Source organism: Magallana gigas, chromosome 5 (assembly GCF_963853765.1).
Source record: "Magallana gigas chromosome 5, xbMagGiga1.1, whole genome shotgun sequence".
Taxonomy (NCBI): Eukaryota; Metazoa; Mollusca; class Bivalvia; order Ostreida; family Ostreidae; genus Magallana; species Magallana gigas.
The window spans coordinates 785,023-811,736 of NC_088857.1; the positions used below are offsets into that span (position 1 = coordinate 785,023).

A 26,714-nucleotide genomic window follows, 5' to 3' on the forward strand; every position below is an offset into this window, starting at 1 on the left:
CAAACTTCTTTAAGCCACCTTTAAGCCACCTTTACGCATCTTTAAGTGGCATTTACGCTCTCTTTACAATGCCTTTACACTGTCTTTAAGTGTCCTTTAAGTCAATATTGATCAAGCTGAACAATAAACACATATATTAAATGCAAAAGCTCGTTTATAGAGATGGAAGGGGGTCATCCGAGTGATAATATAATTTCCAAGGAAGGGGGGGGGGTGTTCCAGGCGGTTTTAATCGTCGCTCCATTAAACACAGATCGCTATCATCAGCACCGCTCCGATGGACACAGATTGCCGTTATAAAATCTTTTTAATTTTTTAGGGGTTTCAAAATTATTGTAGGGATGAGCGCAGTCTCTGTATCTTAATATGTGCATAAAACTAATTAAAGTATGTTTGTTTCCTATTATAAATTAATCGGTGAAAAAAATCTCTCTCTCTCTCTCTCTCTCTCTCTCTCTCTCTCTCTCTCTCTCTCTCTCTCTCTCTCAGTTCATCCGGTTATTAAACAAAATAAAGATAATGAACCAAAAATGCATGATTTAATTTGTTAATCGGTTTAAGGTTTGTATTTTTTTTTCAATTTTCATTATTTCTAACTCTAGATCTGCTAGATACATGTTAAAGATGAAAAGACTCTCAACTGCCTTTGTTATATCGGGCAGGATATTACTGCTTTGTTTGTCTAGACATAGTTTTGTTCGTTTGTGTATATCTAATAAGAGTCTATTGTTTGTACAACTTAAAAAAAACCCTGGAACTAACACAGAATATACAAGATATACACAACAGTTGTGTCGTGTGCCCAGGTGCATGTTTGTGTATATCTAATTAAAGTCTATTGTTTGTCCAACTTAAGAAAACCCCTGGAACTAACACAGAATATACAATATATACACAACAGGTGTGTCGTGTGCCCAGGTGCACGTCAGGGTTTCTAAAGGCGTTGAATTTTAGTATGTACGAGTATACGATAAGTCTAGTGAATAAAAGTTAATTTACATTTGTAATTCATTTTCAAAGTATTATTTCCTAGCTCTGGGTTTCAAAGATGTTACGTCTACAAATTAACGATACATGTATGTAAGAGTAAAATCTTGAGGCTAATTAATTAATGTACCGGTGATCATAAATAGGGGTTGATTATTTAAATATATGTATAAGGGTAAATATGTCAATTATACCCGGCCTGGCACATCATACAATTGTATGTACAAGTCATTTGCAATTGCCACATGCAGTAAATACGTCACCGGTAATTGGTAATTTTGTTTGTTATAGAATTGATAGTTTATAAATCATGTACATACAATTACATGTAAATATTTAAACATATTGGAACGGCGCCGCGATCATGAAAACCTGGAAATTGCGGGAAATTGAACAAATACCCTAATAGTATCAATGCATTTAATAAAAGAAATGATTTCATTTTCTTTCTTACATTTTTATAGCTATAAATAAGATGAACGTATATCTACTCGGTTTAAATTTATTAACTACATGTCAGAAAGCCTACTATAGTGAACCTAACGGTTTCCATTTAGGTATAATATATTTTTGTTCACTGAAGACCAAGTTCCGTATTTCATTCTAAATACAAGCATGCATGTAATTTATAAATTAGATATAATTGATTGTTACAAACTGAATGGTTTGTCAACATCTTTTCAAGTAAACGCATTCAATACAGTGATTCAATATCCACTGATATATAGGATATAAAAACGCGTACATATATGTAAGTTGCCGTGGCGCAGAGGATGTGTGGTGATGCTAGTAAACTAAGGGTCCCGGGTTCAATTCTCGCCGTGGCCGTTTTTTTTTGTGTTTTTTTTTTCATTTTTCTTTCTAGAACAAAAACCGTTCTAATAACTTTTCTTTCATAAAGTTAATACATTTTGTTGGAAATTAAGCACAACATTGAATTAAATTTTTTTTAATGGCTTAAAGGTGGCTTAAAGGTAGCTTAAAGGTGGCTTAAAGGTGGCTTAAAGAAGTTTGGACATTAAGGACCTATAAGTTGTCCTTAAAGGTGGCTTAAAGGTGACTTAAAGATAGTCTTTAAGCTGCCTTTAAGTCATCTTTACGCTTTCTTTAAGCCACCTTTAAGCAATACATATAGCTTAAAGGTAGCTTAAAGGTGGCTTAAAGATCGTCTTTAAGCTACCTTTAAACACCTTTAAGCTATCTTTAAGGAGGACTTAAAGATGGTCATTCATCCTGTGTAAGTCTATTTGCAATAACTTTTTAGTGAACAATAATTTGTTATCAATTATTGAAGCAAAAATGTTCATTGTACAGCTGTTTAGCTATACAGTACCATACCTAAGTCATATATTACGTATTTAGGGGTTTCAAGGGGCCAGAAGTTCAAAACTTTGATCATTGATATCTTAAAAAGAAGAAATATTTTGAAAAGCAATGTAGAACAAAAGTTCTTCAAAATAATGTTTTGTACAATATGCTACCTTAAATGCTTTTGTTTATGACCCCATTTAGGAGTTAAAGGGTCGGCCCCTAAAACACATTTGTACAGATATCTCAAGAACGGTAAACATTTTGTGAACACTTGTTACAGTGCTGCTATCCTGAAAGTTGACAAGGATAGGATAGGATGCAGGATGCACGATACATGATAGAAATATAAAAGTTAAGTTCTATCCTATCCTATCCTATCCTATCCTGCATCCTGTAGCCAATCAGATTCGAGTATAAATTTCAGAGTTATTTTGCGAAACGAAAATTGGCTAAACAATGTCAATTTAATACGTTTGACAAGTTAAACCATTTAAGAATAATTATTTTATCAAGAACGCGGTGCATAACATTAATGCGTGCTAAAATGTCGGCGCTATATCTTTGTCAATTCGTACGCAAGTACGGAGTTACTGCGAGAATTCGTTGCAACATTTGACAACGTCAGAAATAGATTTCTGTATTTACTTCATTTAAAGTCTGCAAATTAATAAAAGCTTGAATTTATAAACGACTAATTTGGCATTTTAAAAGATAAACATGTATACAAGAAACAGACATTGCTTCACGTCTCATATAATTTCTTCGATGCCCAATAACAGGGACGCATATTTTTGTCCGATATTAACCTGAACATATCGAATTAATAAATGTCAGATAGCTATAATGGCTTAAGAATTTATACTTTAAAAATAACTCCGAGTGGTTTAACTATAAACGATATAAACTTCCTAAAGGAATCATTTATTTTCAGATCGTGTTTACATTTATCGCCGAACGAATCGCTCGAATAATGAGAATTACGCTCAGTTATATGTGATAAGAAAATAATTTGATAAAAATATGTGACTAAACAGTTCCTCAATAAGTGCATCGAAGTTATTTATCTGTTTTTTATGCATATATATAATTAAATCAAAAATCTAATCGCTTACTTTGTTTGTTTACGTTATTGTTTCCATTCCGCGTACGATTTAATTTTACCGTAGCACAGGTAATTAAGTTATCCCGCTCGATGATTATTCGGTTTTAAGATTTAATTATTCATTTTGAGTACTACATTAATTGATAAAATTATTTTATTTTTAAATTTCGTTTCATTTAACTTGCATTCCTATATTTTGAAAGTATGGGATAGGATAGGATAGGATAGAACTTATTTGCAGGATAGGATGCAGGATACAGGATATAGGATAGGATAGGATAGTTTTGTCAACTTTCACGATAGCAGCACTGTAAACAAAATATGTTTATATTTACAAGACCTTTTAGTTAATGTCAAGAAAAAGGGGCTAGCCCCTCAAATTAGGGGCCAAGAGGGCTCTAATGTTTTCTTACAATAACTCTTTACTGAAAAATATTTTGTTATTAATTATAAAAGCAAAAATGTTCATTGTACAGCTGTTCATCTATACATTACCATACCTAAGTCATATATTACGTAATTAGGGGTTTCAAGGGGCCAGAACTCAAATCTCTGATCATAAATATCTGAAAAAGAAGAAATATTTTTAAAAGCAATGCAGAACAAAAGTTCTTCAAAATTATGTTCTTAACAATATGATACCAAACATTTTGTTGTTAGTGGCCCCGGTAAGGGTTAAAGGGTCGGCCCCTAAAACGCATTTGTACAGATATCTTGAGAACGGTTTACAATTCACGAACACTTGTAAAACAAAATATGTTTATATAAGCGAGACCTTTTATTTGATATCAAGAAAAAGGGGCTGACCCCTCAAATTAGGGGCCAGAAGGGCTACTAAGTCTTTTCATAATAACTCCTTCCTGACCAATAATTTGCTATTAATCATAAAGCAGCAAAGAAACTTTTATTAAGCTTAATTTAAAACCGAAACCTGTTTTAAAATCGGACGATGCATTACAGAGATATCGGGGTTTAAAAATTGATTTTTCTGGAAATTTTGATTCCGCGTCCTTGGTTTAAAAAATAGCGTAATGTTCAAAGTAAAATTAACTCGTACCAAAAATAAATGTTAAGTCGTACTTGAACACATTCGGATTTTTTTTTGTTAAGTTGTTCTTGAAATCGGAAAGTTGTTTGTTAAGTCGTACTTAAAATCATTCGTATTTTGTTAAGTCATACCAGGAACAATTCGATTTTTTTCATCTTTTATATTTTAGTTACTCTTGTTATTGGTTTAAAAGCTCTGTTTTTTACAGGAACTTCCAGCTTTACTTCCGACATTAACGGAAGACCTACTCGTTGCTTTGCAACGAGCTTTGCTCTAGTTATTCTTTTTTTTCTTTTTCTGACTTTTTTGGAGCGCTATTTCTCAAAAACTATCCAACCGATTCGCACAAAATTTTCAGGACGGATAAAACATGATCGGCGCTACATATTATAAAATTTTTGAATTATGACGTCACTTCCGGTTTCAGATATTGACGATTTTGTAAATTTTTAAGGGTCATTTTGTCCACGCATCTCCTCCGAAACTAATCAAGATAGAAGCTTGAAATTTTCAGGGATTGTAGATGAATGTGTGTAGATGTACCCCCATGCTTCCAATGATGAAAATTTGTAAAGGGCTCAAAGCTCGCCTGAACCTGAAAATTGGCACCAAATTTTTTCACGAAATTTTTGCACATTTTCTGTGATATCTTTTGATGTATAAATATTTTGTTAAAACATGTAATACAAAAGTCGTTTCAAATTACACGGGCTTTCGGTTAATATCAAGAAAAAGGGGCTGGCCCCTCAAATTAGGGGCCAAGAGGGATGTAAAGTCTTCTTACAATAACTCTTTACTGAATAATAATTTGTTATTAATTATAGAAGCAAAAATGTTCATTGTTGGGCTGTTTATCTATACAGTACCATACTTAAGCCATATATTACGTAACTAGGGGTTTCAAAGGGCCAGAATTCAAAACTTTGATCATTAATATCTGAAAAAGGAGAAATATTTTTAAAAGCAATGTAGAACAAAAGTTGTTCAAAATAATGTTCTAAACAACATAATACCATTAATTTTGTTGTTAGTGGCCCCGGTGAAGAGTTAAAGGGTCGGCCCCTAAAATACAGTTGTTTAGATATATCGATAACGGTAAACCATTCGTTAACATTTGTTGAACAAAATATGTTTATATTAGCGAGACCTTTACTTTGATATCAAGAAAAAGGGGCTGACCCTCAAATTTGGGGCCAGAAGGGCTACTTAGTCTTTTTATAATAACTCTTTTCTGACCAATAATTTGATATAAATCATAAAGCAACAAAGCAGCGTTTATTAAGCTTAATTTAAAACTGAAATCCGTTTTAAAATCGGACGATGCATTACAAAAATATTGGGATTTAAAAATTGAGTTTTCCGGAAATTTTGATTCCACGTTCTTGGTAAAGAAAATAGTGTTATGTTAAAAGTTAAATTAACTCGTACCTAAAATAATTCGGAAATTGTTAATTCGTACTTGAAGACATTCGGGACTTTTTTATTAAGTCGTTCTAGAAATTGTAAAGATTTTTGTTCTTGAAATCATTCAGACATTGTTAAGTCGTACTAAGAATTATTCGATTTTTTAAAAATATTTTTTTTATTTTCTTTGTAGTTGGTTTTAGAACTCTGCTTCTTTCAGGAACTTCTATCTTTACTCTCGACACCACAGGAAGACCCACTCGTTGCTTTGCAACGAGCTTTGCTCTAGTTATTATTAGGGTCTTCCGTTTCCAACGGAAGACCCTCTTGTTATTCTATTGTTTCTTTTTATTATTATTAGGGTCTTCCGTTTTCAACGGAAGACCCTCTTGTTATTCTTCGGTTTCTTTTTATTAGGGTCTTCCGTTTTCAACGGAAGACCCTCTTGTTATTCTTCGGTTTCTTTTTATTATTATTATACTTTTTCTTTTTTTTTCTGACTCCTTCTCGGCTTTATAACTCAAAAAGTTTCCTACCGATTTCGATGAAATTCTCAGAAATAATGTGAAACTATTATCCCTCAAAGATGTTAAAGTTTTCTTGACAACGTCACTTCCGTTTTTACGTTACGTCATTTTTAAAATTTTCAAAAAGTCATTTTGTCCGCGGCGTTTCTCAAAAACGCTTTAAGATAGAGGCTTGAAATTTTGAATGGTTATGATTTGGTCGATTTACCTCTGTAATAAGGCTCGAAATGAAAATCTGTCACTTCTGGTCGAAACCGGAAGTGAAACAAATTTTTCGAAAAAATGAATTTTCTGATCAAATCAAAAACGAATATGCGTTTTGTAGAGCTTATTAAGCTGAATCTAACACTGAAATCCGTTTTAAAATCGGACAATGCATAACCGAGATATCGGAGTTTAAAAATTGATTTTTCCGGAAATTTTGATTCCGCTTCCTTGGTTTAAAAAATAGCGTAATGTTCAAAGTAAAATTAACTCGTACCAAAAATAATTGTTAAGTCGTACTTGAACACATTCGGATTTTTTTTGTTAAGTCGTTCTTGAAATCGGAAATGTTTTTGTTAAGTCGTACTTAAAATCATTCTAATTTTGTTAAGTCGTACCAGGAATAATTCGATTTTTTCATCTTTTTATTTGCGTAGTCTTGTAGTTGGTTTAAGAGCTCTGCTTCTAACAGGAACTTCCAGCTTTACTTCCGACATTAACGGAAGACCTACTCGTTGCTTTGCAACGAGCTTTGCTCTAGTTATTATTATACTTTTTCTTTTTTTTTCTGACTCCTTCTCGGCTTTATAACTCAAAAAATTTCCAACTGATTTTGATGAAATTTTCAGAGATTATGTGAAACTATTATCCCTCAAAGATCTTAAATTTTTCTTGACAACATCACCTTCGTTTTCACGTTACGTCATTTTTAAAATTTTCAAAAAGTCATTTTGTCCGCGGCGTTTCTCAAAAATGCTTTAAGATAGAGGCTTGAAATTTTCAATGCTTATGGTTTGGTCGATTAACCTCTGTAATAAGGCTTGAAATTAAAATCTGTCACTTCTGGTCGAAACCGGAAGTGAAACAAATTTTTCGAAAAAATGAATTTTCTGATCAAATCAAAAACGAGTATGTGTTTTGTAGAGCTTATTAAGCTGAATCTAACACTGAAAGCCGGTTTAAAAATCGAACGATGCATAACAGAGATATCGGAGTTTAAAAATTGATTTTTCCGGAAATTTTGATTCCGCTTCCTTGGTTTAAAAAGTAGCGTAATGTTCAAAGTAAAATTAACTCGTACCAAAAATATTTGTTAAGTCGTACTTGAACACATTCGGATTTTTTTTGTAAAGTTGTTCTTGAAATCGGAATTTTTTTGTTAAGTCGTACTTAAAATCATTCGGATTTTGTTAAGTCGTACCAGGAATAATTCGATTTTTTTTTCATCTTTTTAATTTAGTAACTCTTGTTATTGGTTTAAGAGCTCCGCTTCTTACAGGAACTTCCAGCTTTGCCTCCGACATTAAAGGAAGACCCACTCGTTGCTTTGCAATGAGCTTTGCTCTAGTTATTATTCTTTTTCTTTTCTTCTGACTCCTTTTTTGCTTCATAACTCAAAAAGTCTTTAACCGATTTTGATGAAATTTTCAGAGATGTTTGCAAGTTGGCGTCCCTCAAAAATATTAAAGTTTTAAAAAGAACGTCACCTCCGTTTTGACGTGACGTCATTTTCAAAAATTTCAAAAAGTCATTTTGTCCCGGACTTTTCTCAAAAATGCTTTAAGAAAGAGGCTTGAAAATTTCAATGGTGAGTATTTGGTCGATTTACATCTGTAATAAGGCTGGAATTGAAATTCTGTCACTTCCGGTCGAAACTGGAAGTGAAACAAATTTTTCGAAAAAATGAATTTTCTGATCAAATGAAAAATGAATATGTGTTTTGTAGAGCTTATTAAGCTGAATCTAACACTGAAAGCCGTTTTAAAATCGGACGATGCATTACAGAGATATCGGGGTTTAAAAATTGATTTTTCCGGAAATTTTGATTCCGCGTCCTTGGTTTAAAAAATAGCATAATGTTTATCGTAAAGTTAACTCGTACCAAAAATAATTGTTAAGTCATACTTGAACAATTCGGATTTTTTTTGTTAAGTTGTTCTTGAAATCGGAAAGGTGTTTGTTAAGTCGTACTTAAAATCATTCGTATTTTGGTAAGTCGTACCAGGAATAATTCGATTTTTTTATCTTTTCATTTTAGTTACTCTTGTTATTGGTTTAAGAGCTCTGCTTCTTACATGAACTTCCAGCTTTACTTCCGACATTAACGGAAGACCCACTCGTTGCCTTGCAACGAGCTTTGCTCTAGTTATTATTCTTTTTCTTTTCTTCTGACTCCTTTTTTGCTTCATAACTCAAAAAGTGTTTAACCGATTTTAATGAAATTTTCAGAGATTTTTGTAAGTTGGCGTCCCTCAAAAATATTAAAGTTTTAAAGAGAACGTCACTCCCGTTTTGACGTGACGTCATTTTTAAAAATTTTAAAAAGTCATTTTGTCCCGGACTTTTCTCAAAAACGCTTTAAGATAGAGGCTTGAAATTTTGAATGGTTATGATTTGATCGATTTACCTCTGTAATAAGGCTGGAAATGAAAATCTATCACTTCCGGTCGAAACCAGAAGTAAAACAAAATTTTCGAAAAAATGAATTTTCTGATTTAATCAAAAATGTATATGTGTTTTGTAGAGCTTATTAAGCTGAATCTAACACTGAAAGCCGTTTTAAAATCGGACGATGCATTGCAGAGATATCGGGGTTTAAAAATTGATTTTTCCGGAAATTTTGATTCTGCGTCTTTGGTTTAAAAAATAGCGTAATGTTCAAAGTAATATTAACTCGTACCAAAAATAATTGTTAAGTCGTACTTGGACACATTCGGATTTTTTTGTTAAGTCGTTCTTGAAATCAGAAAGGTTTTTGTTAAGTCGTACTTAAAATCATTCGGATTTTGTTAAGTCGTACCAGGAATAATTCGATTTTTCATCTTTTTATTTTAGTTACTCTTGTTATTGGTTTAAGAGCTCTGCTTCTTACAGGAACTTCCAGCTTTACTTCCGACATTAACGGAAGACCCACTCGTTGCTTTGCAACGAGCTTTGCTCTAGTTAGGGTCTTCCGTCTTCAGCGGAAGACCCTTCTATTATTCTTCGGTTTCTTTTTCAATTCTATTATTATTATTATTCTTTTTTTCCTTACACATTTTGTGCAGGCGATTTCTCGGAAATGGCTGATTCGATTTCCGTCAAATTTTGACTGATGATGCCTCGCCATCTGAAGTTTGTACCCCAGTGACATTTTTTCAAAATTCACTTCCGGTCGGAAGTAATCGTCAATAAACGATTTTTTAAAGTCAATTTTGTCTGTCAAGTTTCTCAAAAACGAGTAAAGATATAGGGCTGAAACTTTCAGAGATGATAGATCTATCGTTTATCTGGTGCACCTCGGTCAAGAGAATGTCAGCCGTCACTTCCGGTCGTCACCGGAAGGAAATTTGAAAAATTGAATTTTTCGACTTTTTTATTTTTGAATATTTTTTTTTGAAATTTTTACACCTGATAGTGACCCTCTCACTGATTTAGAATATGTAATTTATTTAAAAATCGATGAAGGCATTCTCGAGAAATTAAGCGTCAAAGTTCTGAAGCGAGAGTCCGAGTAGCTCAGTCGATAGAGTCGTGGACATGGCTAAGGCGACCCGGGTTCAAGCCCCGAGTGCCGCAAATTTTTTTTTCACTTGTTTACGCTTAAATCTATGTTTTTATCTTTGAATTGATAAGTATGATCTAATCTATTCAAAAATCGTACGGAAGACCCACTCGTTGCTCGCAACGAGATCGCATCTAGTTATTATTATTATTCTTTTTTTGTCTTACAAATTTTGTGCAGACGATTTCTCAGAGATGGCACACTCGATTTCTTTCACATTTTCAGGACTTAAGCCTCGTTATCTGAAATTTATACCGCTGCAACAGATTTTGAAAATTCACTTCCGGTCGGAAGTTATCGTCGTTTTACGATTTTTAAAAGTCAATTTTGTCTGTCACGTTTCTGAAAAACGAGCGAAGATAGAGATCTGAAATTTTCAGAGATGATAGATCTAGCAATATCCTCGTGTACCTCGGTCACGAGAATGTTGGCCGTCACTTCCGCTCGTCACCGGAAGCAAAATTAAAAAATGAAAATTTTCAACTTTTTATTTTTATATATTTTTTCCAAAAAGATGATAGTGACCCTTTTACTGATTCAGAATATGTAATTTGTTTCAAAATCGATCAAGGCGTTCTCGAGAAATTAAGCGTCAAAGTCCTGAAGCGAGAGTCCGAGTAGCTCAGTCGATAGGGTCGTGGATATGGCCCGGGCGACCCGGGTTCAAGCCCCTAGTGCCGCAAAATTTTTTTCTCTTTTTTTCGCTTAGATCTACGATATTATCTTTGAATTGATAAGTTTAATCTAATCTATTCAAAAATCGGACGGAAGACCCACTCGTTGCTCGCAACGAGATCGAATCTAGTTCTAATTCTTTTTTTTTCTTCTTACCGATTTTGTGCAGGCGATTTCTTGGAGATGGCTTGCCTGATTTCAGTCAAATTTTCAGGGAAGATGCCTTGTCATCTGAAGTTTGTACCGCTGGAACAGTTTTTTAAAATTTACTTCCGTTCGGAAGTTATCGTCATTAAACGCTTTTTTTAAAGTGAAATTTGTCTGCGACGTTTCTCAAAAACGACTGAAGATATAGAGCTGAAATTTTCAGAGATGATAGATGTAACGTTTTTCTGGTGCACTATTGTCTAAAAAACGTTCGCCGTCACTTCCGGTCGTCACCGGAAGGAAATTTGAAAAATTGAATTTTTCGATTTTTTTATTTTTTAATATTTATTTTGGAAATTTTTACACCTTATAGTGACCCTCTTACTAATTCAGAATATGTAATTTGTTTTAAAATCGATCAACGCGTTTTCGAGAAATTAAGCGTCAAAGTTCTGAAGCGAGAGTCCAAGTAGCTCAGTCGATAGAGTCGTGGACATGGCCCAGACGACCCGGGTTCAAACCTCGAGTGCCGAAATTTTTTTTTTTTACTATTTTTCGCTTAGATGTACGTTTTTATCTTTGAATTGATAGGTTTGATCTAATCTATTCAAAAATCGAACGGAAGACCCACTCGTTGCTCGCAACGAGATCGAATCTAGTTTATTATTATTACGTCTTTCCACCTTTCAGGTGAAAACCCTTTTGTATTTCTTACGTTTTTAGGTCTTTCCACCTTTCAGGTGAAAGACCTTTTGTATTTCTTATGTTTTTTATTATTAGGGTCTTCCGTCTTCAACGGAAGACCCTACTATTATTCTATTGTTTCTTTTTCACTTTTCTTATTATTATTAGGGTCTTCCGTCTTCAGCGGAAGACCCTTCTATTATTCTTTTGTTTCTTTTTCACTTTTCTTCTTCTTATTCTTTTTTTTTTCTTACCGATTTTGTGCAGACGATTTCTCGGAGATGGCAAGGTCGATTTCGCTCAAATTTTCAATATAAACGTGTTTTATCTAAAGCTGATAAATTTTTTTGCATTTTTGAAAAAACACTTCCGGTCAGAAGTTATCGTCCGTTTACGATTTTAAAAAGTCAATTTTGTCTGTCGGGTTTCTCAAAAACGAGCAAAGATATAGAGCTGAAATTTTCAGAGATGATAGATCAAGCGTTTTTCTGGTGAACCTCGGTCATGAGAATGTCCGCCGTCACTTCCGGTCGTCACCGGAAGGAAATTTGAAAAATTGAATTTTTCGACTTTTTTATTTTTTGATATTTTTCTTTGAAATTTTTACACCTTATAGTGACCCTTTTACTGATTAAGTCATTCTCGAGAAATTAAGCGTCAAATTTCTGAAGCGGAGTCCGAGTAGTTCAGTCGTTATAGTCGTGGACATGGCCCAGGCGACCCGGGTTCAAGCCTCGAGTGCCGCAAAATTTTTTTCCCTTTTTTTTCGCTTAGATCTACGATTTTATTTTTGAATTGATAAGTTTAATCTAATCTATTCAAAAATCAGACGGAAGACCCACTCGTTGCTCGCAACGAGATCGAATCTAGTTATTATTATTATTATTATTAATTTTTTTTTCTTCTCTTTTTTTCCAGGGACAGCTTTTTTATTTCAAGAGATGAATTTTTTACCAATGTCTTCAGTACACTTAGAGGATTCTTTAATATATTCATACCGAAAGGATCTGAGCCCCCCTTCTAGTAGTTATTGCCCCTGAAAGTATTTACATTTCTACGAAATCATTTCCAACTTAGCAACTCGGACCACTTGGAATAGAAGCGTCTACCTTGGCCAAACAAAATGACATAAAGGTCAAAGGTTAAAGTCATTTGGAAGTTTGTTAATGAATGGATTTTCATATCATTTGATATACAGAATTATAGTAAGGATTTCAATAGCTTGCTGTATTGCGCAATAATGTATTCACTTGGGTCAGTAATCTGAGTGCCATAGCCCCTTTGGATTGTAACAAGAGACTCCTCTGACTATGACTGTCACATTTCATTGTTTAATGTTTAAAAATATCAATACATTTTGCAAATAAACTACAAAGTGCCTGTGCTAGAGTAACTTCTTACACCTTTTGTATTTCAACACATGTAAGTTGATGACCGTAAGCTATATTTGAACTTTACCTGATATGTATTAATTGTAAAATAAATTAGAGACCTACTTTCATTTTCGAGCTCGAAATAGCAAATATATATATGTGTGTGAATACTTGCTATAAAATAATGTGGAATAATTATGTAAAGAGAAAATTTATTTATTTGAAACATATTCATGGTATTTATAGCAATAGAGATTTTACAAATGATAATAAATAAAATGGGCCAATTCGTTTCTTGACTGCACGGTTTTAGTTTTGATGGAGAGAACTTTCCAGAACGGGGTATCCACGGACGCGGATTGACTTCGTCGTGGCGAAGAGTGTAGGATGAGTTCATTATGCACCCTGGATCGGATAATAAATAAAATGTGCCAAATTGATGCGATTTCAGTTTTGTTGGAAAGAACATTAGAGAACGGGGTGCGGAAAAAACGCGGTTTAACTAATTAACGACATGGCCGAAAGTGAAGAGCGAGTTACGTGTAATCATCGGGAAGGATTACAACTTTGAGTTTATGTATGCAAATAGATATACATACATGTTTAAAATAAATTACATACATTTTAATACCACGACAGAATGGTAGTTAAACTAATCGATTTAGTTGTAAACCGTTCACAAATTGTAATAACGTCTATACGAATAAATGATGTATGCATAAAACGGAAGTTGAATCCTGAAATTTGAGTTTTTTGACAGGCTTTTATATAAAATTCTAATTTGGGACTGATAAAACTTAGTGAAATTTGACCTAAAAATCAAAACTTGGAAAAGAAAAAGGAAGCACTACACACCCACGCCCTGGTTTGAAATAACACATTAAAAATGTAATTTCCTCCAGTCATCTGAAACAAAAGGAATATAGGAAAGAAATGATAGGTATATATAATGATTTTAGTTTAGATTTTCATCACTGCCTGCTTCTCTAAATAATATGTTTTACGGTGTGACCGTTGGGGCGAGCGCAGAAGGAGTCACACATCTGTCATCATTGTTAAATGCAACCCGTGGACTTACCCAAACCAAAAAACTTTGGCTTTGTCTCGAAAACTTTTACCACCGCAAGGAACCGGAAGATATCAAACTTTTATTCCAATGGTCCCTTCCTAGGTTTATACACTTAAACAAAAAACTACCACTGAGCATTAATAAAATGTTAAACAGACTTATTAAAATATTTTGATAAACACAAAGCCGGTTTTTTTAAATTTTTTATCTCTTCTTTACCTTTTAATAATGATCATTAAAATCAATAAATTGTGTGTCTGTGTTATTTCTCATTTTGTTCCTTGTTGTTACCGGTGTTTTAGTTTTCCTCTGTGACATCAATTTTGTTTTTAATCTTTTTAATTTTTGTACGCTATACGTTGTAGACATGTTCCCTCCCCCTTTTTTTAGTGTGTGATATCCACTATTATTGAAAGGTTTGACCACATATGCAACTATAACAAATACATGTAGATATTTTAACAGTTTAATTTTTTTCTTTTATTTATTCATTACAAAATGACGTGGCTACACGTAGATCTAATAATGATTAGATTTTTCTTTTTTAATAAGTTTTTGTCACCTACCTAACGTATACAATGATTGGATCAATATGACAATAAATTTATCATGGAACTTGCATGTGTATTTACTGAGCAAAAAAAAATCATTAAAACAAAACTAATCAGCCAAAGAGTCACCGTTAATAGTGAGCGCAGTATCAGTATTAACGGTGACTCCCTACTGTGTACTTCCTACACGTTACATTCAGTACAGATGCTTGATCCACCTCTAAATGTATCGCGGGAATATAAAACGCCAGATCACTGTGACGTCATACTTAACTTTTTGCGCTCGACAGTTTTCGTAAATTGTCGGACAAATTCGGGGAAGGAAATGACGTCATAGGTACAGTTTTTTACGTAAGCATATGTGTTGTTTACTTTAATGTTTTTAAAAGGATTTTTTATTGTTAAATGAAAATGTTGTATGCGATTTACAGGTAAGAAGTTTCCTTAGAAACGCTTCCTGTTCCGCCAAGTTGCTATGCACCGCAAAGGATCACTGGGATAGTAGAACGTTTTCACGCGGGTCCACAAAATTTTCTTTGAACAATGTGCAGATTTCAACTCGAATTTCCTCCGTTCGTACACGTTGTCTATGGAGCTCGCTACGCGAGCGGCGCTCCGCGCCGCCTCGCTATTAAGCAATGCAGATGCTTTTTGATTTCAGTTGTATATAAAAGGATAACAAAAGCAATAGAGAAAGACTTCGGACACAGTACTTAACAAGTGAAAAGCTGTCAATGTGACAAACCAGGTTTTCTTTTATGAAAACTGTATCCATAATCCATTTCAACCCTTATCCAGTGAAATGGAGTACCCTACATGTATATGCAACATTTTGCCAAAAAATGACTAAGTTCTAAGCTAGTATTTTTTTCATAAATTATCAGAAATCAAAATCCTAGCAATATGCACACCTCTGATACATGTACAATTGATCTGCAAAAGAACAACTTCCTATCTTGAGAACTGTAGGAAGAGTTATCCGTACAATGAGGGTACCCTATATGCAATATTTTGCCAAGAAATGACTAAGTTCAAAAGCTGGTATTTTTTCGATAAATTATCGGAAATCAAAATCCTAGCAATATGCACACCTCTGATATATGTACAATTGATCTGCAAAAGAACAACTTCCTATCTTGAGAACTGTAGGAGGAGTTATCCGTACAATGAGGGTACCCTTTTGGCAGCCGCCCGCCCGCCATTTTAATAACCGGATTTTTTCGTTGAAAAACCCGGTTAAAAATAAACAAAAACAGTCTGGTTCAAAATATCATCGTATCATATTCATGTGAGTAAGTGTTGATTCCCGCGCTTGCGCGGAATTACATATAGTTTATTAATTGAGGGGGTAAGGGGCAAGAGTAGGGAGAGTTTTGGATTATATATACCTTAACTCCAGGTGCAGGCCTTTTAATGGTCGATCTTTTAAAAGGATTAAATTTCTTCTGATATAAATTTTCAACTCACAATTCGATTATTAAAGATATCAAAGTAATGTATTTTTATTCTAAGCCGCAATTAGCAAATATTAAAGACTAGTGAAAGAAAACGAGTATATAGTTAACTCGCTATAGTTATTATAATTCGTTATACGGATAAAACGAATTACGGATACAGCGTAGTAAATCCATTAGTCTATAAGACTTCGCTTTAACCGAGTTTTACTATATATAATTATGTATATAATTTACAACTTAAAACATTATCATTATATGATATAATGCTTAATATGTTAAACCATATATTTTTTTTTATAATATACTTTGTCCGATTTTTTCCTAATCCTATTTTTTGAAATTGAAATAAAAGACAAATTGGCTTTTTATTGCTTTTATTTCAAACCTGTGAATGGGCATGAATTGTATCCCTTACTGAATTTGGTTCGTTTAGTCAATTTTCAGATTGAAACAATCTGAAGCGGAGGGGGACATCCCCATTAAACTTCCCCGTTTTATGCATACATCATTTATCCATATAGACGTGGAATACAATAATCTGTTCATTAATGTTTATAAATTAATGTCTAAGGTTTACAACCAATCTGTCGTGGTATGAAAGTGAAATTAAAACACGCTAGGTTATGCATTATTATCCATTTATATATTTGTATGCATATAATTATTTTAAACCAAAGATGTTAGATTCAAAGTATGTGCCCGATGGTTCTTTTCGCCATGATGTCAATAAGTCAAACCGTTTCTGGCACCCTGCTCTAGAAAGTTCTTCCCATTAATACTATAGTCGCAATAATTGATCCATTTTATTTGTTAAATTTTTGTATTATTCGAAGTCCGATTCAATGTATATGCCCGCGATGCATGATGAACTCGTCCTACACTTTTCGTTATTAGTCAATTCGCGTTCTTGGTTACCCCGTTCTGGAAAGTCTTATCCCATTCTTTCACCACAGGTCGTGCTTCGCAAGCGATCGAATGAGTATCAAAACTAAAATCGCCCTCTAAAGAAACGAATTGACTCATTTTATTTATTTAATTTAATTGTCAAATCTTTTCTTTTATGTATTCTCTAAATAGGCTCACAGTCAATATATTCACTCTTTCCGTAATCATTCAATATTATTTCATTGTGCACAAGTATGTGTTTTGATGCAAACTATCCCTGACTTAGATTCACCACCTTACTCTCATTTTTGCTATTTCGGGCTTGTTTATCGAAAATAAGAGTAGGTGTTTGAAGAATTTTACTATAACAACTTATCAGTTAAAATTCAATTTTTTATATCTTACGGACATCATCATGCATGTGTTGAAAAACCATCGGTGTAAGAAAGTACTCCGTGCAGGCATTTTGTTGGACTGAATATGGATCATTTTTATGATGAAAACTAACTTCACTATAGTGGAACAAAGAGAGTTTTATTAGTGGTTAAAGGAACTTTATCCTGCTCTTGTGATGTGGAGCCTGCTATTTCAATGCTTTAGTATAATGAGACATTATCTTCCTCTAACTTGTATTCATTGTGAATTGTGGACTTTCTGTATTGTGACATAATTGGTTTTTTTTGTTCGTGGTTGTGAAACAGATCTGCTTTAGTTGTGAACATTTGGGAAAAAATAGAGTTTTTTTCATGTGGTGGATTTCATTATTTTTGTAGTTGTGATCACACAAAGAAGAAAGAAAAACTACAACTATAAGCCTTTTGAATATTTTCTACACATCATATATTTGTTAAGATTTATATAACATCACAATATTCAACAATACTTTTGCACCATACGTCTTGAGACATCGGACCACTTAAGATTAAAGCGTCTACTTTGGCCGATCAAAAACATATAAAGGTCAATAGTGATGGTTAATCTGAAAATCTGTATAAATCACATAAAGATTGCTGATGACCTGGGGGCGTGTCATGACCTTCACTTAATGTCATTTGGTCAAAGTGACTGGCAGGAAAATTGGAGAACTCGTGTCCGGCCACTATCTTTCTTAATTATCAGTCACATTACCCAGCGATTGGGTTAACGATGTGCTACCAATGCGTTTTTAGATTAAAATGATGTGGATGCCGGCCGAACATTCATTGTAATCGGCCGGTGACTGAGGTCATCGGGAACATCGGTAGAAGTCATTGGAAGAAAATAAGTTGAAGTTAAAACTCGGCGATGTCTCCACCGATTTTGGGGCATCGCTCATATCACCGATTACCATCGGTCTACCACGACCGTCCGAGTAATGTTACTAAGACATTATGGAGAAACAGTGAAATTTCTTACTTCACACAAAGATTTCTTATGACCTAAATGTTTGTCCTGGCCTTGACCAAAGGGTTTTAGGGCAAATAAAGGCCATTGTTTAAAGAATGCTTAATTCCTGCCTGTGTCATGTCTTGTATTAATGGCAATGATTAGAGGGTAAAAGTTGACAAAAAGCTTGCTCGTGCCAGGCCACATAAAACTAATTCTTAGATTCTAATCCCCGTCTGCCCGTCTCACGGTGTAGTACCTAAACGGCTTCTATTGTTAAAAATAACGCGGTAAATGATTCTATTCGAAAACGATACGACTACTAGCTGAAAAAATATGGACGAAATAGTAAGTAATTTTCTTCATACATTGAACAAAATGCCCTTATATTCACACATTTTAGTTTAGTAGAGTAGTTGACAACCCTTACGGAACAAAAGACACGCTTTGACTTTAGAATGTCAAACTTTTTTTCTACAAAATAAAGAATTTACATTATACATGTACTTGGCGAATAAATGTTGATTTAGGCACATGTCCAAGCAAATGAAGCGACAGATTATTTGATATTAGTAATTAATATGTAAAGTTAGCTGTTCAGAATTTCCCATTTTAATCTTTTATTTAAAGAATTGTTCAGATTTTACTTCAAAACGGCTACTATTAGACACCAACACCGGTTTCTATTGGAAATATGCAGTTCCTAATTTTAATGAAGATACTTCCCCGTTATGTATTGAATTAAACAATTTTATTATGTTCAGTATTTCTATATATTATATTTAATAATTGGTCTAAAAATTATGCATCAATAGATTTCTTTTCTATTAAAACTTACTTGTACCATACTAATTCTATGTATATATTTACTGCCATTGTCAATGAGTACCTTGGTCAATATTATCATCGTTTAGTAAATTTTACTTTTTATTAAAATGAAATAGTTCGGCAAGGAATAGGTTTATTAAATAAATGTTGATGTGAACACTCAGTGTAACGGATTGTAATTTTTATTTTTATTTTCTCTGTTGCCAAAACAAGATTTTTTTTAAATAGCTTTTTTTTATAAAGCTATTTACGTTCGAATTAAATGAAAAAATTGTATTTTTGAAGTGTTGTATAGTCACCATGATACATGTAACAGTATAAAACTATTCATTTGCTCATTTAAAAACTTTCAATAAATTAAAAATTCACAATACTTTGAATGCGATAATTTTATTCTGTTTAGATAAAACTGCTGCAGTATCTTAGAATTTGTGTACAAAAGCTTTAAATGGCTATTCTTCAATCTTTTGCGTCTGTTACCATAATAACCGGTCCCCATAGCAACCGTTTAAAGTAGTCCTGCATTTTATTTACCAAATGGTATCAAGATACGAAATAAGAACAAAATCTTTAAATGTTTAATAAAAAGCATAACTTACACATATGCCCTAGTGCAAGTAAAAAAGGCAATGATGCCGCTTGCAGGTATCGTTGTCATTGGATTGTAAAGAATATTTGATTTTAAAAAGGGTAACGTTTTAAAGCGTGTATTATTTTTGAAAGATGTGCAAAAAGGGGACGTTTGAAAGGTATCAGGAGAAAACGTACCCAAGAGAAAACGTACCCAAGATAAAACGTACCCATTTCCTAGGGTACGTTTTCTCCAAGAGAGAACGTACCCAGGTACGTTTTCTGTTGGAGAAAACTTACTATTCACTCTTGGAGAAAACGCACCCTAGGAAATGGGTACGTTTTCTCCTGGGTACGTTTTATCTTGGGTACGTTTTTTCTTGGGTACGTTTTCTCCAGCATTCGTTTGAAGTGTCCTTTGTTTACATAATAACTTCAAACAGTAAAACACCTGAAGGTGTGAACCCTTTACACCTGCAGGGTGGTGTGTGTATATAACACCTGGTTCAAGCCATTGCCAACCAGTTTCATTTCCTGTAAGATCGACCAGCAAAACTAAAGTTGAAAAGAAAACCAGTTTTAAACTGTAATTATTATTGTTATTTATTTGTGTTCATTAAGCTACATGTGTATTTTTATTTATACTCTGTGTTGGATATTTACTAACTCACTTCGGGTGGGTACTCATTTAAAAGGATTACAAAATAATACCACTTATTTTGTTCCAAAAACTCGAAATAGAAAAAAACATACCCAGGACCTTTTATGTTAGGTGGACGTTTCTTATACGGGCCAGGCCCATTTAGAGCAAAGGCGGACCCTAAATGTTGATATTTAAAATTTAAAGGTCCGCCCCGGACCATATTACGGGGCGGGCCTTGAATTATACGACACCGGTCACACCCGCCGTGTGCTCTTTTTCGCAATCGGGGAAAAACGGAAAAATTCGTAGACAACCCGGCAATTAACCATGGTCTAATAATCAGTATGAAAAACGTGAGCCAGCATGCGACCAAGTGGAAGACTGCACTTGCTGACACGGTCGTTGTATCGACCATAGAACTTACGAAAAGATGACTTCAAACCAGGCTGTTGATAGTCCCGTTTTATCAACCCGTTTGTCAGCAACTTGCCTCGCCCTGCAGTTTGTTTTTTATTTCAATTTTAAAGGATTAAGATAAGGAAAAATTTTGACAAAGTGTATACAAAAATGAAAAAAAAAATATGGTTCAACGTATAAAGCATTATATCACAATAATGTGTAACGTGTTAATTCCCGCGCTTGCGCGGGGTATTATCTAGTGTATCAAAAATGTTTCAATATTAAAAATAATGTGGAAAGACCTTCAATTGATCGAGAGCAGTTCGTATACTGTTTGTTTTCTTTATTTGTTCACCTTGTTTCTTTAATATTTATGTTACATTACATTCTTATAAAAATATTCATTTTATAAAGTAAGCTTTAAATCTAATCTGTTAGAACTTATTAGTATGTCATTTGATTTCCAATTTTGGTCACATGAAACTTTTTTTTCGGAAACTGTATACCATGGATTCACTGCGGTAAGTTATTTATGAATAGCTATAACAGGCAAATGGGAATAAAAGTAGATGCGCGATGTAAATATGGCATTAAAAGACCAGTATCATACTATTTGTCTTTAGAGCCAAGTAGTTCTCATTTATATTGAAAAGATAAATTGCAATTCTTTTTAAAATACGATATAAAATAACCGGGGCAGTAACTTTATACTCGTAGTAATATAATGTATGTTTTGTACCCAGTTCCATGTTTCTGGTCAACATTCGGATAATTTGAATTTCCTGATTAATAGCTATTTATCTAAACGGATTTGTAAAAGTATTGATTTTTAACATACCCTTGATGGCAACAAGTTCTTCTCTGAGCTGGTTTATTTCATTTTGAATTCGCAGGACTTCGTCATGATCATCTGCCATCTCTCTAGAGTATAAATGTTGACAAGCTGTAAAACCGAGAGCAGCCAAGAGAGTTACACCAATATAACGGTTCCTCGTCATATTCATTATAATTAGACTGTATATATCCGGTAAATATGATACGTGTATCTTCCAAGTCAATACACAATATTACTGAGAAAGGAAGTAATACATGTATAGCATGTGTAGCATACAGGAACTGAATATGGATTCAAGTAGACACTTCCTTTTTTAGAAGAAGATCTGTTCTTTTCGTTTTTCATTTTTTGCTTACTTCCAAATGAAATAACTTGAATCGTATATAAGTCATATGAACTTCGTATTATTTCATACCTTTTATTCAGTGCAATGTATCAACCTCTAATGATAAAACCCCCCTAAATGAAACAAATATCATTAAGCATTGCAATTGCAACCCTTAATGCTATATTAATTGCATCAATAGTTGACAACATCAACCGCTAATGATAAATCGCCACTTAATGATACAATTTTATCATTAAGCGTCGCAAATGCACAGCAGACCTAACGCTTAATGAAACAAGCCAAAAGCTACATGGTCAACCCCTAATGATAAAACATTTATAGCATTAAGCGTTGCATTTGCACTCTTAATGATATAATGACATACCAAAATGTAGAAATCTAGCCATTTTTTTAAGTCTAGGAAGGAAAGACAAGGATTGATGCCAGGAAAATTAGACTTGCACAGCTATTACAGAGAGAAAAATGAACAGGTTTTTTATCAATGTTCGCCTTAAACTTCAAAAGTTGTTTTAATCTGATGAAAATACACATAAACTATCTTGAATATGTGTGTGTATATAAAGTACCAAGTAATACACTTATATCTTGTTTCAAGTAAATAATCATGACTTCAAAATTTCGGCATATTTTTAAGATTAAGACGAAAGTGATGAAAACAGTGCATTTTCTCGTAGTTTTTTGAAGAGGATAATGTTTCTTCAGCCATCGCTAATAATGAAATTAATATGTTCTAATGAAATATCCCATAATAAAAATGTGAGTTTCATCGACAACTGCAAACACAGTTTTCTATTTAAAATAAAAACACCGATGAATTAAGGTAACTCCGTACCTATAAAATTTAGGGTTCAAAGTTAAAAAACTTAACTTTTTTAAACTTATTGGACTTGAATTTCATCAAAAAATAAATAAAATATATATGTATCCGTACTATTTAAGATGTAAGGTAATAAAAACCAAAGGCTAAAATTATCATCTGAAAATTACACTTTTTTGTTTTAAAATTAAATATAAGTGGATGGATACTTGTTTGTTATATTTAAATTTCATTGCTTACTATGCCAGAAAACTAAAATTAATTCAAAAAAAAAGAAAAAAATTGTTTACATTAGAAAAATTATAGTATTTAGATATATCACTTAGAGGAAAATAGAAAAGAGTTATTTCCCTTTGTCATTATTGAATTATGTCGAATATAAGGATGAAAAACGCTTATTAAATATCTCAACGTAAACAATGATTTGAGTTTTTGATGTGCACCTATAATAACATAGAAATTACAAATCTACTTGCAAGAATTTTAATGAATTCATGGTTTATGTAAAATGTATGACGTCACAGTAGGGTCGATTTACTTTAACAGAGGAAAATATAACTTAAACTGTACCTAGTTATTTACGAATACTTTAAACCCTTGGTTTTTTGTAAACATTTCTACAGTTATCTGTGTTTATTTTAATTAAAATACAGTCTTTGGTCAAAAGTATTGGTAAAAAATGGCGGCCGTCATTTTCACTACTGCGCTTCGCTTCCCATTTCAGCGTCGTTATTGACGCACAAACTAGAGTTATCCCTCTTACTTGGTACAAATATACACAAGCACATGACGGATCACGTGGCTGTGTTATGACGTATTTTGTCGTCTGCAAATGTTTTGTTTCCGCTATCAAAACAAATGGGTAGAAAAGGATCTGAACTGTGTGCATCCGAAAAAGAAAGTATTCTTTCATTGTCTAAAGCTAATATAAAGTTAAAAGTTATCTCAGAAATAACAGGAAGACCAATATCTATAATATGCAGTTTTTTAAGCGACAGGAAAGACGTGGAATTACAGAAAACAAGAATCGAAGTGGCAGGCCGCGTAAGTGTAGTGTCCAAGGGGAAAGGCAACTTATTCGACTAGTGAAAAATAATCGTCGAAGGACTTTGACTGAATTAACGAATGTTTCCAATGAGAATGGAGCTAGTAGACTGTCGGAAAGTACGGTAAAAAGAATTTTGAGAAAAGGGGGATATCGGAGAAGGCTTGTAAAGAAAAAACTCCAGATTCGTGAAGTGAACAAGAAAAAGCGAGTTAATTGGTGTAAACAATACAGACACAAAACTGTCGATGATTTTTGGAATAATATAATATTCAGTGATGAATGTAAGGTGATGATTGATGGAGAACAACGCGTGTATGTATGGCGAAAGGATGGTGAAGAGTGGGACCCCCCTTGTGTTGCACCCCCTCTTGGACGGCGCCTTGATTTGATGGTGTGGGGATGTATAACAGCTCACGGTGTACGTACTTTATGTATTGTCGACGGTAACATAAATGCCGAAAAATATATTGAAATCATTGATAGCAACTTATGGCCTGTTGTAGCCATGCATTTCCCTAGCAATCAGTATATATTTTAAGACGACAATGCGCCTGTGCATAGAGCGAGAGTAGTGAAAGATTTCGTGACTAGAGAGGGAATAACAACACTTGAATGGCCAGCCCAAAGTCCTGACTTAAATATTATTGAAAATTGCTGGAAAAAATGAAACACGAAATTAATAGAAATGTTCATAATCTGAGGACCAACGATGACCTGGCAGCTGCCGTTCGACAGGCCTGGGAAAACATCCCGCTTCAATTTATTCAGACATTTTACCAGTCGATTCCAAGAAGAATTCAAGCAGTAATCAAGTATAAAGGCTGTCTTACGAAATATTAAGGTTGGTGCAAATTTAATTAAGTTAAAAAGTTGATGAAACTAAGGTGACCTAGATTTGTTTACATCGCCGCCATTTTGTTTTTTTACGAATACTTATGACCCGAGACTGTATATAATTTTATTTGTAGGTGTAATTGTATAATACAAAATTGCAATGAAGGATACTTTATTTTATCATAACATATATTATGCAATACAATTGCGTATTATACGAAACTCTACCAAATGAATGTAACATATTACACAATACAATATCAATTCATATATTATAATGTCTCCTGTCAGTTTGTTGCAATATATTCAATACTCATCAATTGTCGCAAGGTATACAAAGGGTTTATCTAGCGTAAGCATACTATGCCGAAATAGAGCACGGCAAAACTTTACAGGCGCCGACAGCAGGTTCCGAACTCTTGATTATAAAATCATTACGTCTTGAAGCCCAACACGTTACCGTTACGCTACATATTATTGAGTCACGTTATGTCCGCTGTCACGTTATGTCCGCCGTCACGATATGTTCGCTACTTTTTAAAAAAAATCGTCACGTTATGTCCGCCATCACGAAATGTCCGCCACTTTTTTGGAAAAATCTTCACGTTATGTCTACCATCACGAAATGTCCGCCACATTTTCTAAAAAATCATCACGTTTTGCCCGCCTTTACAAAAATACCGTATATTCCCCCAAAAGTCATTACCATATGTCCACCGCCTTAACGTGGAAGGTTACATCGTCACAATATGTTTGACATCCGTTTGAAACGCCATTTTGTTTCGGATTGATAGCATTATGTCGTGGTACAAAATAGCTATGCACCGTTCAATTGAACTCTTCTATCGAGGGAGATGAAATAAGAATGAAATCACCAAAACGCTTAGAAAATATGTCAATTCCCTTCGTGATTAGAGCTTTTAACTAACATTGATTATCAGCTGTTATGTACAAAAACGTGAAATCGAAATAATATACTGTTTCTCTGCTATTGGCAATACATATTTGTCAAGTCATCTGCAACAGATGATCATAAATATGTGACGGATTATCGATAAAGGTGAGCAGATATAATTAATCACTTGAACTATATTAAATGATTAATATAAGACTAAAGTTCCGTAGTACCATCGCTCGTATTAATTGATCCCAACTTCCCAAAATTAAAACATTTGAAGCATAAGACTTGCATTGAAAGTTTGACACTTAAATACTGTATTTTAATTAAAATAGATATAGCTAGGTAGTAAAAGCAGCGAAAGCCCCGATTTGCAAGCAAAATGAGGGAATGACAGAATCTTGAAAAAGAGCATGTTTTATTACCACACGTACATGTGTATCACTATGGACATCTATTGTATGTATAAATATGCATATGGTTGCTTATAATTTGTATTGTATATAAAAAAGTAAAAGGCAATGTAACTACTAACATTTTGTTTTAAAGAGTTAAATATAAATATTATGGATTCATCAAAAATATAATTTTTCGGATTCAAACATTATCATAAGCACTCCTCACCTTATTTCTACATTTTAGCATATACTTGTACCTTTTTTAAATTTTCATTCATGATTCTTTTTAATTAGAAAATTGGTCCCAAGTAAAATCAAAAAAGACAACTCTTAAACAGGATCTTTCAAACCAAGATTTTTGCAATAATTCAGTATTTCTTTTAATTTTTCAATTTTTTTTCAATTTCTTTTTTTCATCTCATTAACCAACGGATAATGTTTCTGTTTTCAGATTTTTGTGGGATTTCATTCAACAGTTTGCCTTAAAAGAATTTTTAAATATTTTAGTTTCATATGTATGTGGATTCCAATAAAATCATACAAACTTCATTAATGATTATTTTGTTTTTCATTTTTAAACTTTATAAAATTTCACTTTCATAAGAGTTCTAAAATAGAAATGTTTAAAAATCTGACATATAAGGGGTTATCTGGAAGCAGACTTATATTTTAAAAATTCTCTAAAAAAAATAAAGTATTATACTTTGAGGTCTATTATTGTTGAATGCTGTGCCTATTATTTGTAACAAACGCATGCAACAA

At 33.3% G+C, this 26,714-nt stretch overlaps 1 long non-coding RNA gene across 2 annotated transcripts in view; it reads right to left on the minus strand.

Moving 5' to 3' along the window:
• The window catches only part of LOC136275456 (uncharacterized), a 41,181-nt gene extending 19,316 nt beyond the window's left edge, over positions 1 to 21,865 (minus strand). The window contains exon 1 of one of the 2 annotated variants that reach the window (XR_010714023.1): positions 21,612 to 21,865. This is a non-coding gene — a long non-coding RNA (uncharacterized lncRNA). The remainder of the gene's footprint in view (positions 1 to 21,611) is intronic. The other variant, XR_010714024.1, reaches the window with a different exon arrangement.
• Positions 21,866 to 26,714: the final 4,849 nt, after the last annotated feature.